The sequence below is a fragment of the Aedes albopictus genome, chromosome 2, assembly GCF_035046485.1.
Source record: "Aedes albopictus strain Foshan chromosome 2, AalbF5, whole genome shotgun sequence".
NCBI classification, from domain to species: domain Eukaryota; kingdom Metazoa; phylum Arthropoda; class Insecta; order Diptera; family Culicidae; genus Aedes; species Aedes albopictus.
Window position 1 is genome coordinate 74,330,685 of NC_085137.1, and position 15,542 is coordinate 74,346,226.

General features: G+C 38.5%; 1 protein-coding gene across 1 annotated transcript in view; it reads left to right on the forward strand.

Annotated features, from left to right (window-relative positions):
* Positions 1-15,542, forward strand: part of LOC109432777 (protein phosphatase 1B) — a gene marked incomplete at its 5' end in the record, with an annotated part of 66,189 nt that overhangs the window by 43,929 nt on the left and 6,718 nt on the right.

Below are 15,542 nucleotides of genomic sequence, written 5' to 3' on the forward strand. Positions count from 1 at the left end.
TCTTCATTCAATGCGGTACAGACCCGCAAAATCTGAATTTTAAATGATTTCTCAGCAGAATGATTTGACTGCCTTCGATTGAACCAAAATCATCCTGTAATAAAACTAAAATTGACACAATTAATGAATGATTTTTCGCTTGGGGTTTGTTGTGAATGATTATCATCAAAAAACCATCGGAAAGCATTTTCCTCGATGCTTCATACCGAAAATCATTCAATCGCTGAATGAAAATCCCCACAACTCAAAATATGAATTGTCATTCAATCGTGTGCTCAATCCAGGGCTCACTCGGTGATTCCTAAAACTGAATGACAATCGCGATCGAATGATTTACTGAACAATAATGACGGATTCTTGTTTACTTTTTGTATTCTAATTGTCTGCGTGTTCCCCATTCTGAAAGTAATTCAATTTAAGATTGTTTTTCATTTTGCTGTTGGTGCGCCATCCTTTGACAGTTTATAATGGTAAAATCAACGTTGAAGTGGTCGCGGAAAAAAATGCGTCGTGCAAAAGTGTTCGACTGTGATGCAGAATAGTGATATATTTATGTGTATTAATATAAAATGAGATTTCTGATAATAAAAACCAATAAAATTCAAATAAAAAATAATTCACATACATCAAAGTTTGTTCTATTGTTATTTTCCAAACAACTAATATTACAACCATTTCAACGAGTTCGAGCGAAATTGACTTCAATTGAAATCAGATTCCTTCTAACTTGTTGTGATGGTTGTAATATTAGTTGTTTAATTAAGAATTTAAATCAATTTAAATTGTAGACTGCAGTGAACAATGTCTATATACTTTCGTAAAGATTTTCATTCTCATCTCATCCGGTAAACTGAATGGGTTTTGAATGAAAATCATCCATGTCCAGATTTGTTTTGATTCTGAATAGTATGATTATAGTGGTAGCTTTGTGTGATTTTCATACCGTCTGTTTTGATTCTGTCAGATCAGCTCTTGAATGACAAAAATCCAAAAATCATCTGATTTTAGGCATGGGGCTCGGATGAGGCAATTTTCATTCACTTTGTGGCGGGGATTTTCGTTCAGTGTGCTCATTGCGCAGTTGATATGACAGAAATCACAGACAAACGAACATAACACTGACGAAATTTTCTTCCTATATATCTCAGGATCCTGATAACTTACAGAGTTGGTGTTTTTAGCATGATTGTTAGTTCGAGGACCTACGTTTGATTCGGAATTCTTCCAGTAGGCGGCGTTAGTTATCGAACAAATTTTATATTTCATATATCTGAGGACTCTGATCACTTGGAAAATGGTGTCTTCGGCAATGTTGTTTGGAAGGTCAACGGCTTACAGTTCATGGACATTTTTTTTCGGAATTTCGCCACTAGGTTAAACATTTGCAAATATGATTGAATTTTGATTTTTTCATGAAGTATTTAACGAGCTGTAATTTTGTTTTCTTTGGACATATTCAAGTTGAGTTAAATGTTTTTCGGTTCACTTAATCCTGAGATATAGCGCTCTAATGAAAAACACTCAAATATGACTAATTTTATCAGAATCGCTCTAACTACACGTAAAGTTATCCAATCAAGACCAAATTTGTACTATTTATAAATAACTAGTTGTGCGAAGAGCTACAGAGCAAACATATTTTATATTATATATATCTTAGGATTATGATTACATAGAACGATCTAGGGGCAAGACACTGTGAAATCCGGAGCAGCTCTGAGCAATCCTGAGTAACTCTTTTTGCTCAAATCATTTCAGAAACGTCGCTACGAAACGGGAAAACCAGATTGATCCAGAGCAATCCAGAGGAATTCTGAGCAACACTGCGATAACAGAGTTACTGTCGCTGTATCTGTCTTGCCCCTAGAGAAAGATAGTGTCTTCGGCAATGTTGTTTGGTTGATAAAGGCCTCTCTGTTGATTAGCCGATTGGTTCGAGATTCTGCCAGAAGGCAGAGCTAGCTGCAAATTAATAGAAGCATGCAACTTTTATTAATTATCTTGAATATATTCATCAAGCGGTAACTTTTCATTGAGTGCACCAAAAATTCTCAAATTTTAATCGCTAATTACACAACTAGTTAGCTCGAAATGTTACAAATTTTGGCTTGATAGGATAACTTTACATGAAGTAAGAGCGATTATAGTAAAATGATTCATATTTGAGTGTTCTTCATTAATCTGCTATATCTCAGAATTTAGTGAACCGAATAATATGACATTCTGCACACTTACGGCTAACACATTGGTATTTGAAAAACATTCGACTTGACTTGAAAATGTTCAATGAAAACAAAATTAAAGCTTGTTGAATACTTTATGAAAAAAATCAATCTTTGCATGATCTTGCAGATGTGTAACTAGCGCCTCCTAGTGGCGGAGTTTCGAAACAAGTGGTCCATTAACTATGAGCCCTTGACCTAACAAACAACATTGCCGAAGACACCAACTTTCTAAGTGATCAGAGTCCTGAGAAATATTACATATAAAATTTGTTTGACCCCTAGCACTACCTAGTGGCAGAATTCCGAATCAAACGACCCATAACCTGTAGGCCATTGACCAGCCTAATAACTTTATCGAAAACATCTACTCTCAAAGTAATAAGGATCTTGACATATATAAGAATCAAATTTCGACAGTGTTACGTCTACTTGTCTCTGACTTCACTTCGTTTCTTCAATTTGCTTTCACAGTGAGTTTTGCACCAAGGATTGTAATGAACATATGGGAGCTTTGAATTTTTAACATGTTTGAAGTCTGAACTGCTCTATTATACACCTTCGCGAAATTCCTGCATCATATGATAAATCTACCTGAAACTTCCCGAAACAATATGTTCATTATCAGCAAACACTAAACACACAAATAGACACACCGCAAAAAAAACTACTTAAATTCTTGATGTTCCTACAGGAGCCTGGCTACATTTATTAGGAAAATTGCAAGATCAAAATTAAATGTGGTAGAATGCACCATTTCAATGTGATCTACCCACGTTACAGGTAAACAAAATTGTGCATCGCCTAAATTCTCAACGAAACGACCCATTTCGTCCACTTCTTACATCTGAATCAGATACCTTATTGCGTGAACTTGTTGTTAACAAGATTTTTTGCCGTAAAGTTGATTTGAAACGAGTTTACTGCACTTATTCTAGCGCCAATTCCCGGCACCAGTGCCGAATTTCCAGCAAAATCAAATGGGAAATCACTTCGGCACCCATCTTTGTGCTGACGAAGTGCACTCGTCTGCGTGCAATAGCTGTTTTGACCACTTGTACGGCTTCAAAGTGAACGTGTAGCTCATTGACTTGTGGATCCCGTCTCGAAAATGTTGCATGTGATGATTACCTATACGGAAGTGCGTTTGGAAAATATGCGGCAAGTGATATTTTGATTTGTTTTGCTGTGAGGTGCCGGGAATTGGCGCGGGTGCCCAAGTAGTTCGAAACCCTACCCCAAAAAATATGTATGATAAAACAAAAGACTAAGTGGTTTATTTTCGGCTACGTAATAATGTTCAAATGTTTTGAAACATGATTGGAAGCAGGTTAGCTTTCAGTTGGGACGGAAAGAAGGAACGCTATTTTGAAGGGTTTGTTTGTAAGTAAAAGTGTGAAAAATGCGTTACATGCTCTATTCATAATCGAGTTGTTGAGGAGTCTATTAATAGGATGTTGATGGTTTCTGTATTCGATATAGATACGGTACATACACGGTCACTTTGCGTCCCTATAGCACTACCGGGAAGTATCCATCCGCCATATCGCATCACATCTCTCGTTAGCCATCATGATGATCAAAGCACGTGTGTGCATGTGTATATTTTAGCATCATGATGCGTTCGTTCATATAGTTCGTGTGATAATGCTGCTAATTGCATAAGTACCTAGCTAGCTAGACAGTAGCGCTCTCGGTGAGGATACGTCTGCTGACACCACATCAGCATTAAAACTGTATGGTGTTATGTGTTGCACTTTGTGCTCTACCTATTTAGCTGTTTTATCCTATGTATTCTGTGTGTACATCAGCTGCGTGTAACTACAGTGCTTTCGAAATATAGCTATACGACACCAGAGCAACCTGTAATCCTTCATAATCCTGCTGCTTCAATCGATTAATTGTTTAAATAATTCACTACATACTATATTTAGTTTGTCAATAAGTTTCGTGATTGATCTGAACTGGTATTATTTACACTTAGACGTGCACTTAGATCCAAATGAATCTTGGGACACTCCACTTATTCTCAAGGTGCAACTTTCACAGCTCATTCATTTTTTTCATCAACAATTGTGCTGGCCAAGTTATTACGGCGAGTTAGAAAGGAAAAAGATGTTAAGGTGTAATGTTTTTATGAATAGAGTTCAAGAATACCTCTGCATTTCCACAACCTATACGGGAAGAGCCTTATTAGTGAAAAAGAAATTATCAGCAAAGTTTACATTTATGTGTATTAAACGAATTAATTTACAAATTATCGCTAAAAACTACACTTGAACTATAGATTTCTAATAAGTTTTGATTTGAAACAATTACGATATTCATAACGAGACGAAAATTATACATAAAAAAAGTTATGAAACGAGCTCACGAGATCTGTTAAAAATCAAACAGATCAAAGCTTGTCCTACTGTGTTATCAGCGCATCGGTTAATGAAGCATCTTCTTGACCAAAATAATTTCCCCGTCCCCAAGCATGGGCGCCCACGTCACAAACAATCGTGACCACACAACTGGGCTGAATCCAGAAAGCTCACCGTTCATAGCTTCTACCCACACGTATCAATTAGCAAACACCGCCGCCCGTGACCTCGTGGTGCTCTTATCGTCATCGTATGTCGGAGTGCATCAACCGCGGCCAAACCGTTTGCATCTCCCAGTCTACATTTGTGGGTGTCAATGCCTCTGTATACTGTCCTGTCATCCTGCACTAACTACTGTCCTATGTAAATAGGAAATCGCATTGAACGTGGGACACTTTTACGTAGAACAGCAATGCAGAGGGTGGCGAGTTGTTAACTGACTGATGCATCGAAGTATACTGGCATGTAGCGGTGTTTACAGTTTTCCTTTAAGTTGTACGGATTAAGAAGTCTCTTTTTTCTATTTTATTATTGATAGTTATCCGTCAGATTAAGAGTTTTTGTGATACTACCAACATTTGGACCTTTTTCATGAAACATATATTTTGTAAAAGATTGCATTTGAAAAAAGGTCCTGCCACCAAGATATCCATGCGAAAATTTATGAAATGATGGATGATTGGTAGACGATTCAAAACCAACTTTTTTCATCAGCATTAAAAACGTTCCTTTTTCAAGCATCGCTGTAGAAATCGCTTAGTCCCTTCTTTCAGCGAACCTCCCCCTGCAGGGGGAGGCAACAAACAATAACAAAACACGCCAGCCTATAGGCTAGGCTAGAGAGCAGTTAAGTAGTTCCGTCCGATATCACTCTTGTTTACTGCAGCCAGAGTGGTGTGTGCGATGTGAGTTGTGATTGGGTTTCGCGCGTTCGTCCGTTCGTTCGGTGGATCGGATGGTGGTGAGGTCATCTCTATTTCTGTTTGCTTCCCACGAGCTTGCGAAATAACAAAACATGCCGGGCGCACAGATAAGCAATTTGTTGATAGTTGGTGGTCAAAATTCGAGCTTTTGATAATGTTTATATTTTATGTATTCAAAAAGCACACATTTTTATTCTGGTGTAACGTTCCAACTAGGATTCCTCACTAATATTTGATCCTGAGGATTGACAAAACTCAAGTACAAATGCATCGTTACATATTTTCATTGATTTTATCACCTTTAGTACAACTCTAACAATGCAACATGGCTCGGCTACTTTCAGACGAAGTATCAGATATATTCAATGAACACGAGGGGCCGTTTATAAACATCGTAGACCAAAATTTGGTCATCTCAGATCCCCCTCACCCTCGTAGACTTTTATCTATAAAAAAAAATAAAATTTGTATGAAGCTTAGACTTTGGTCAGATCCCTCCCTCCCCCTTAAAAGTCTACGTGGTTTATGAACGTCCCCTGAGGTACCTCCAGGGCTCATTAGTTTTCAGTTTTTTCTGTTTCCCATATTGGTCGGTTAGTTTTTGACAAATTTTAGTTGTTTGAATGTAGGTATCTCAATTACATCCATTAGGTAATAATATTCCATAACATTGATTTTAACTCCAAACATTTCTATTGTAAAACTAATACCAAAGATGGTTAGAAGGAAAAAGATGAACGACTTCCGCTCCTAACAGGCGACACGAATAGCGCCGCTCTGGTGAGCCAACGTTCAACTAATACACTCTTAATGAATTTTCGGAAAAAAATCTCAAAACAAACGCACAGGCAAATTCACGCTAAACTTTTTTCACACATTTCACACAGTCACGCGCAAGGTTATTATTGTAATCGCCAATAGATTTTTAATTTAATCAATCGATTCAGTGTTGGGTGAACCAATTTTGAGCTTAATTTGAATGTTCCAATGTTCGATAACACAAATATGTTTGCACAAATAATTCATCTGCAATTGATATGTAATGTGATTACTTTTTGGTAATTAAGATGTTACATTACATAAGATTTGCAGACATACGTGCCAACTTGTGACGTAGTTTTGGAGGGGAGGAGCTGGCCAACGCCTCTCCAAATAAATCAAATTCGGAAATTATCGACGCAGTTCATTTAGTTTAGGCATAGTCACGTGAAAATTGATGCATTTATCTGCAGAAAATGATGAAAAATGCAGAAAATCATGAAAAAAAAATAAATTGATCAAATTTTGGAGAGCTTAGGGGGCGAAACTACGTCAGAAGCTGGCGTTTATGATTGCAGATGTCGAGGCTTTCAGATGCCTGGCACCGTAGTTTATCTTCGTGACTGGATTCTCTTCAAAATATCTTGAAAAAAAAATGAGATGCATCCATCCATGCGATGATTCCAATGTAGATTGACAAATCATGGAAAATTACATATTATTAAAATGACTGAATCGTGCCATATAATTTCGGTTCATTAAAATAATATTTTATAAGCAAAATATTTACAAAAAAAGTTGAATCAGATTTACTCGACGCAATTTTGTGTTACGCGGTTTTAGCGTGTTTTTTTATTGCTTCAAAATGGTACACGCTAACTTGAATCTAGCCATAAAGGACGTTTCTTGCGCTTCTCACTCAACAGATGGCGGTAGTGTGACATGCATAGTGTGGCCTTTTTTATGAACGTCACTTTAAACAATGAAGTTCATTCGTGTGTGTCTCCGGAGGAATGTATGGGAAAATTTTGAGTCGGTCATCTTTTTCCTTCTAACCATCTTTGCTAATACCACAGATAATATATTGTGTGACATACACACTCAGAGAACTCTAATGTCGAATTCGTTTATTCCCGACGGTGCACTGCACCGGTGTAGCAATTGACACCGGAAAAACGAACGGTTTCGGTGCAATTTGTTGACAGCTTATGATGGTATTAGTAAGAGCGCATGAGCGCGTCAATAAAAACAATAAAGGATATCAAAAATAAACATGATTAATGTTTTCATGATTTCCGTGATGAACAAAATCATTTTTATTAATTTTTATTTTTTACTTTCTATATACAATTAAACAATTTTAAAAGTTGTCAGTAATCATCTTGTACATGATATAATGATAAATGTTACTTAATTGTTATTCAATGTTTTAACACTCCTACATTATTTATCTTCTTCAAATTCTTGTAATATCATAATTTTTCAATTACTTACTTTTTAGAATTTAACTATTTCCGTTGTCCAAAAAAAAATATGCTAACATACAATTGTAAACGATCGACGTGCACAAATTCAACACAAAAATGTTAAAGGCAGTTCAATAGAAAACGTTTAGCTACAACGTAAAAAGAAAAATAAATAAATGTTTTAACATAACGTTATTGAAACGCAACTCATATTAAAAACGCTTTAACCATCCTTTAGTGACATTTGTTTGACTTTCAATGTAATTCAAAAATTCAATATTTGTTGTAAGAAAAAAAAAGAATTTACGGTTTTTGATACTGTTTGTACCTACGAAATGTTACTTCAGTAATATTTCAGTCCAATTTGAATAAATAGATTTTTATTTTATTCTGGGCTTATCAAATCTTTATTACGTAATTTTTTTCATACATCATAGATCACCATGCGACAGAAAATTCTAATGATTAAAATCATTAAGTTAATCCACATATTTGCGATAATCAAAAAAAAAGTGATGGGAAAAATATACATTTAATCAACTCTTTGAAATTTCATGTTACCGATAATTTTTTTAGATTCCTCAGAAGTTGAAAGGCGATCAAGTTTAAATAATTTTTAAACGCACCGATTTGCTGTTTGGACATTAAAATACCGTGCGAGCACCATATTATAGACAGCTCCATATTCTGAACAGTCGGCTAACGCAAAATAGATTTTCCTTTTATGAAGCCATTTATTGAATCGAGAGTTGAGATGTTAATTTTATTAAGCCCCTCTATTATCCAATCGTTACAAAACATATCGTTTTTGACTGAACTGCGAACGTAGAGAATGTATTTGTACATAGTAAGTAACACTATGTGTTCAGAATTAGGACCACGGCTTCTTATGGTGTCCATAATTAGGAACACGTCGTCCACAAACAAAAATATGTCTAGATCAGAGACTAGAAGTTATTATGAGATTTAATTTATTTTATACATTTAGCTAGACAACAAATACACTTGATGGTAATGTGAAGCATTATCTCTAGCAATAAGAACTTCCATTTATTTTAGTGTTTGTTGTGAGATTCCCTTAACCGTTCAGAATATGGGTACCGCACGGTATCTCAAAATAAACGAATATCCAAGAAAATTGTTTACCTAATGCCGAAGAGAAAATCATCATTCCTACCAAAACAAAATCACGATACAAGTTCAGCGATATGCATGTATTGGTAAAACTAGCTTTGTACCTGCTCAAACTGGGTGTAGCATTTTCTTGCACCGGTGCCAATCGGGTGTCAAAACAGAACAGTACCAGCGAATAAACGAACGGTTTCGGTGCAAGTTTGCTACACCCGGTGGCAAAGCGGTGCAGGCGGTTCAAATAAACGAATTCGACATAAGTAAACTCATTTACCAAGAAATAACAAATCTTGTACCGATCCAGGAATTAAAACGTTAGCTTCTTCTCTTTCGAAAGCACAGCTCGCAACTCCGTACCTTGGATTCCAGCTACAATTTCCGAACTTGCACGATTGATCACGTTTTTGTCGTAACATTGGACTTCGCGAATGACCGAAGACGCTTGCCCATATCTACTACTGGTGAAGCTTGTTTCGTTCGCAATCATATTTGCTGTTGGCGCAAAACGATCTTTAAACACGATCATTATAGTTCTTCACAACTTTTTGTCTTAGGTTCGGCGGAACACGGTTTGTTCGTGTTCCCGCGTTTTCGCCTAGTGCGTGACCGCATGCTTTGCACATACGGGGAGGACACAACTCCGGACAATCTTGTCCAGAGAATGTGTAGGGATGAGTTTAGTTGGAACGTCCGAGGCCATAATGCCCCAGGATTTTGTGACACATTTTTTCAGGACTTCTTCATCTTTATGGCACGACGTCCCCACTGGAACTTGGCCTGCCTTGCTTCAACTTAGTGTTCTTTGAGCACTTCCACAGTTATTAATTGAAGGGCTTTCTTTGCCTGCCATTGCATGAATTTGTATATTGTGAGGCAAGTACAATGATACACTATGCCCAGGGAGTCGAGAAAATTTTCGAGAACGGGAATCGAACCCGCCGTCTCCGGATTGGCGATCCATGGATAGCCTTAACCATTAGGCTAACTGGAGACATTACGTCCAAATATGCATCTGCGTCATAAGGTCAAAGGAAAGAAGGCACATAGAACGCATCCAAACTTTTGGACGTTATTTCGCATAAAAATCCGCCATGGGGCCGGGACATCATGGCCCGGACGTTATGATTTGTAACCCCCCCCCCCCCCCCAGCATTCTACCTTGGTGGACTCCCCAAAGCGAATCATCGATGTTCGTTGTTGCAAGCTACGCAGCTGCGATATGCTCTCTCAAACAATGCCTTACTGGTGGTTCCGGAGAGACGAATGGTTTGGCGTGCGACCATGGAAATGTTGTTTAGTGGGTCGAGGAGAGTGTAGTCCTGGCTAGGTTTGTGTGTAACGACTTTTTGTAGTAATTTACAATTTCGGATTTCGGCTTAGGCAGTCTTTGGTTTTAGCGTTGATTGTTTCTTATCTTCGCCGACGTTTCGATCCTCGGATCGGACCTTCTTCAGGGCCTATTTATATTAAATATATTGAACTATTAGTTTGAACAATTAACATATAAACATTTACATAATTTAAAACTTTTTTAAACCTCAAACAACTTACTCGATAATAATCAACTGGTCAATTTATAAAAACTTTTGATTTTTGGGACGTCAGGCCTGAAAAAGTTACAGCCCTTATGATGGCCTATATCATATAAAATAGTCAGTATTGGCGGTTGGGTTTACGGGGATAATTTTTAACTTACGCGTATCATATATGGTTATTGGATTAGATCGTGATCAAGTGGTTTTATATGAGTGTTTGATCGGACTAAAGTCGAACTAAAATACGGTTTGGTCACTGGATTTAGCAAGAGATCTTGGGGGTTGGCTGAACGCTATCACAACTAGTGCATGTTCTAATGAATTTTGAATGAACTAATAGGTTAGTGTTACGATGGACTGTGAGAGAGTCTCCATTGATCCATTTTGTATATGACCTATTCAAATTATCTGTATCAGTGCGTCGGTTTACTTTACAGTGTGAGGGATTGTGGCAATATAGCACATGTCTAAGATTGGGAGAGTAGATTTTTTAAGTGTAAGGTCTATTATTTTTGGATTTTGTAGATCAAAGCGGTGGTGGTGTTCGATGCAGTGCTCCATGAGAGCCCTTCTCCCTTTAAGTTGTTGGATTTCGTTGTCGTCGTATCGGTAGCCTTGGTTCAGTTGGTTTTCTAGCGTGTTTATCGTACTTTGATGACCACACATCCTTGTCTTCAAGCTGTTGGTGGTCATTCCCGCGTAGCATGATTGACAGTTGAGGCATGGTATCTTGTACACGACGATGTATTTTTGTAGTGGTTGGACCGGGTCTTTTGGAGAGGGATACATTTTTTTGGTGTTGTTTGCATTTAGAGTCATCACTCTGGTTGGTGAGATATTGCTTTGGGTTGTTTTGATCATTAACGGTGAGCAGGGATGGGAACACTCACTTGGAAAGAGTTACATTCACTTGGTATTTTCTCAGCTCAGAAGCATGCTATCAAAAAACAGTGTATGGAGCACTTTTACCTTGTTGTTTTATCTAAAACTTTGCCGAATACATTAAGGATCGCACACGCATACCAAAGTCGTGAGAGGGCTATGAAGGCGAGTCTCCACGAGGTGAATGTAAATTACACTCACCTCGTGGAGAGTTGCCTTCAACGCTCTGTCACGACTTTCGAATGCGTGTGCGACCCTTACTTTATTCGGGAAAGTTTGAGATAAAACCACAAGGTAAAAGTGCTCCATACACAGTTTTTTGATAGCTTGCTTCTGAGATTAGAAAACAGCAAGTGAGTGTAACTCTTTCCAAGTGAGTGTTCCCATCCCTGACGGTGAGAGTGTGTGGATATAGGGAATCGATCTGTACTGTATCGTTGGTGGCTTGCTGGCTTGCTGAATGATCAGTAATGTGAATTCATAGTTTGGTAGCTAACCAGCAATCGGAGGTCGAGTTAATTTTGTTGATTTTCCAGTAATGTTAAGTTCCAAACTCATTCCAAATAATCAAAAGAGATCGGAAGGGGGATTTATCGCTCCAAAATATCATAGTTTATAACTTTTCGTTATACTTTATTCTCAATCAACTTGTATTGAATTGATCAACTTGAGTTGCACACTTACTGCTTTCCGTGACATCCGGCCGCTAAAAATTAAAAACAAAAATGACAGATATTTTACATTTTGATTCTAAAATTTGTATTGTACTTACTAAACAGTTCTTCCGTAAGGTTTTCCTGTATGTTTTTCACAGTTTTAGTTCTATTTCAAAAGGCAATTTAATAGATTAAAATCTCATTTAATGTCGAAGAAATAAAGGAATGAATTTGTTTCAAGCCCGTTGGTGACTGTTCGAACAGATTGCTGGTTCTCAGCAGAAAATGTGAATGCTGGAATGCGTTTTGCAATGCATATCACTGGCTAACAGCAAATAATTAAATTGATTACTGGTTCAAAATGTTTTGACATTTGAAGTGCTGGTTAGCAGAAAAAAAAAATAAGGAGGAAAGTGTTGATTGCAATCGCTTGTTGACAACCACGCCATTGACACGCCTATACCTATTAGTATGGGACACGCTTGTATGGAAAAAATGAATCCTCGCTCCAGTCGACTTTTTAGATCCCATTTAGGTCCAATATGAACTGTACAAAATTTCAGCGCAATCGGTGAAACTATAATTTAGCGCAAGCGGTTCAAAGTTTACATAGGATTTACTATGGGAAAGGTTACACTTTCAAACAAAAAATCCCAGAGGTCGCCCCTTGTCGCCTTAATTCAAATCGATCAACGCTTCTTGTAGAAAAATCATTTATGAAACTTTCCTTCGAAGACCGCAAAACGATTGGATGCTTGTGGAAAAAGTTATTGATTTATAACCGATTAGTGATCCAACGAACGGCTTTTTGTTTTGTTTTATCAGCAGCACTGTAGCTGCTGCCTTGGCTGCTGCTGTTTCTGGGGGTGGTGATGCCACCCGCCACCCAATGCAGCAACGGCGGCAGCAGTGCTGCTGATAAAACAAAACAAAAAGCCGTTCGTTGGCAGACATGGGCAAAACACCAAACCGTGCCGCACCGGTGGCGTGTTTGCCCGTAAACACACCACCGTGTGTGTTCATATCACCACCTTCGTTCAGCTTCTACTGATGAACACGCAGTGCGTCTGGCGAAACACTCGTGTCGGTGTTATAAATCGAGCCTCAGTTTCGGCTCCGTGTTTCAGTTTTGGTTGGGCACGGAGGCCGAGTGTTTCCGATTGTATGAAACACCGAAGCAGTGACTCAGTGAGCTCGGCCACAGTGCGTAGTAGCTTGGCTGCATCAGAGCCACTGAGTCAGAAGGGACGAGAAAGACACAAAAGGAGTCGCCAAGTACTTCACTCTCGTCGTTGACCAACAGCATTTGCAACTGGTTCTGGAGAATGAACGGCACCGAGCGCTTGAACTCGCACGAGTGTTTTGCATAATCGGAAACACTCGGGCTCCGTGTTACCCGAAGCGGCAAACACCGTGCCCAGTGCCTGAGCACCGCCACCGACACCGGTGTTGAGCCAGACACGGTGCGTGTTCGTTCTGAAACACGGAGAGCTAGGTGGTGGCTTGGCACCCACGGTAGTGTGTTTGAGCATCGGCTCCTCGTGCAGTGCAGTGTTTGGACATGTCTGTTCGTTGGATCACTAATCGGTTATAAATCAATAACTTTTTCCACAAGCGTCCAATTGTTTTGCAGTCTTCGAAAGAAAGTTTCATAAATGATTTTTCTACAAGAAGCGCTAATCGATTTGAATTAACGAGACAAGGGGCGACCTCTGGGAATTTTTATCTGAAAGTGTAACTTTTCCCATAGTAAATCCTATGAAAACTTTGCACCGCTTGCGCTAAATTATAGTTTCACCGATTGCGCTGAAATTTTGCAAAGTTCATATGAGACCTAAATGGAATCGAAAAAGTCAACTGGAGCGAGAATTTGATGTTTGTCCCATACTAATACCTATAGCATAGTGGTTTCTACCTTTAGTGGTGTTGCGTGTACGTACACGCTGCATTACACGAACACCACCTGAGTTACTGGTTGAAAATAGTAAACAAAGATCAGCTGTTCCCAGCAAAATCAAATGGGCATATTTTCAACCAGTAGATTTGCATTAGTGTTCGTGACACCGCGCTGCGAAACCACTATGGAGTGACAGTAGTGACATTAGGGGCCCAATTTCGTTTGATCAACACATTTTGGGACCGTTTTAACAAAATAGATGTTGACAACAATGCCTGTCAGTGGGTTGTTGACAACAGACCGCGGAGTTCACTGCGTCTGCACAAGTTCATGCGGATATCGGAGTGTTGTTGGGAAATCTTTTTTTTGGCAAGGGTTCACGCATTGGTACTTGATGCCAGGCGTAAAATCTAGACGAACATTTGAAAAGGGCCTATCTGCTTTTTGTAAACAAACATGTTTTTGTCTCTGCAGGGCCCATCTGCATCCACCCACGCACATCAACACCCTTAAGAGATAGCTTGAAGAACACTCTTTCTGATAAGGGTGTTGATGTGCGTGGGTGGATGCAGATGGGCCCTACAGAGACAAAAACATGTTTGTTTACGCAAAGCAGATAGGCCCTTTTCAAATGTTCGTCTAGAAATGATAGGTTGTTGAAACACGGAAAAAACAGATTACCTAAATATACGTTAAAAGAACGAAAAAATAAGTAAACCGCTTGAACTTTTTACCCAGCAGTAGGTTGTTCCCTCGCTCTTCCCCTCGCAGTGTTGTCAAATACAAAACGAGAAGCAGCTACCTAGCCGATAACATCCGTGCGAGAAGCCTAATTTGTGATTTTTGTCGTATACCCAAAAGTGGGTTTATTTCAACCCTCTAGGGTTCTTTGAAATTAAACGCTGGGTAGAAGGAATTTCGCGATGGATTGCAATTTTCTGCCGGGATCAAACAAAAACTACACACTCAGAGCTCTAACACGGTATAGACAAATTTGGGTTCTCGCACAGAAGCGCCGATATGAGTTAAAAGAACCTATATTGATTGATTTCTGGTTCCGTGAAGATTAGCGGCACAGCTCGCTCAGATGCATAACTTGTAGTCGTTATATGATAGAATTACACTGTGCTGAGAAAATAGGGAGGATATGTATAGAAAAGAGAAAGTAGGAAGATAAATAATAGTGTGGGTCATCGGAACCGTTTTCTCAGATCAAAGCTTTTTTGGTTCCGTTTCGGGTCCTGAGTAGGTATCTATGCAAAATTTGAGCACGATCGGTTGCGTCTACACTTTGCGCATTGTAATTCAAATTTTTATGCGGTTTTGTATGAGGAAACATACTTTTTTGCATTTTTGTCATAAGTTGAAAAAGTTTGTCTGAAACTTTTTAACCGATACTATAAAATAATAGCCTAGGATGTTCTGAAAAACTTTGTTGAAGACCGTAAAACGATCCGATGCTTGTGAAAATATGTATAACTATAACCAACGAACCGCATGCATGTGTTTATGTTTTAACATGTAAAGGAATAACAATAGCAACACAATCATACTGTTTCGCAAAGCAATGTCAACGCTATAACTTTTTTCATAAGCATCAGATCACTTCGAAGTCTTCGACAAAGTTTTTCAGGACACTCTAGGCTATATTTCCACTTTATCGGAGAAATCCAAAAAAGTGTGTTTTCCCATGTAAAACCCCATA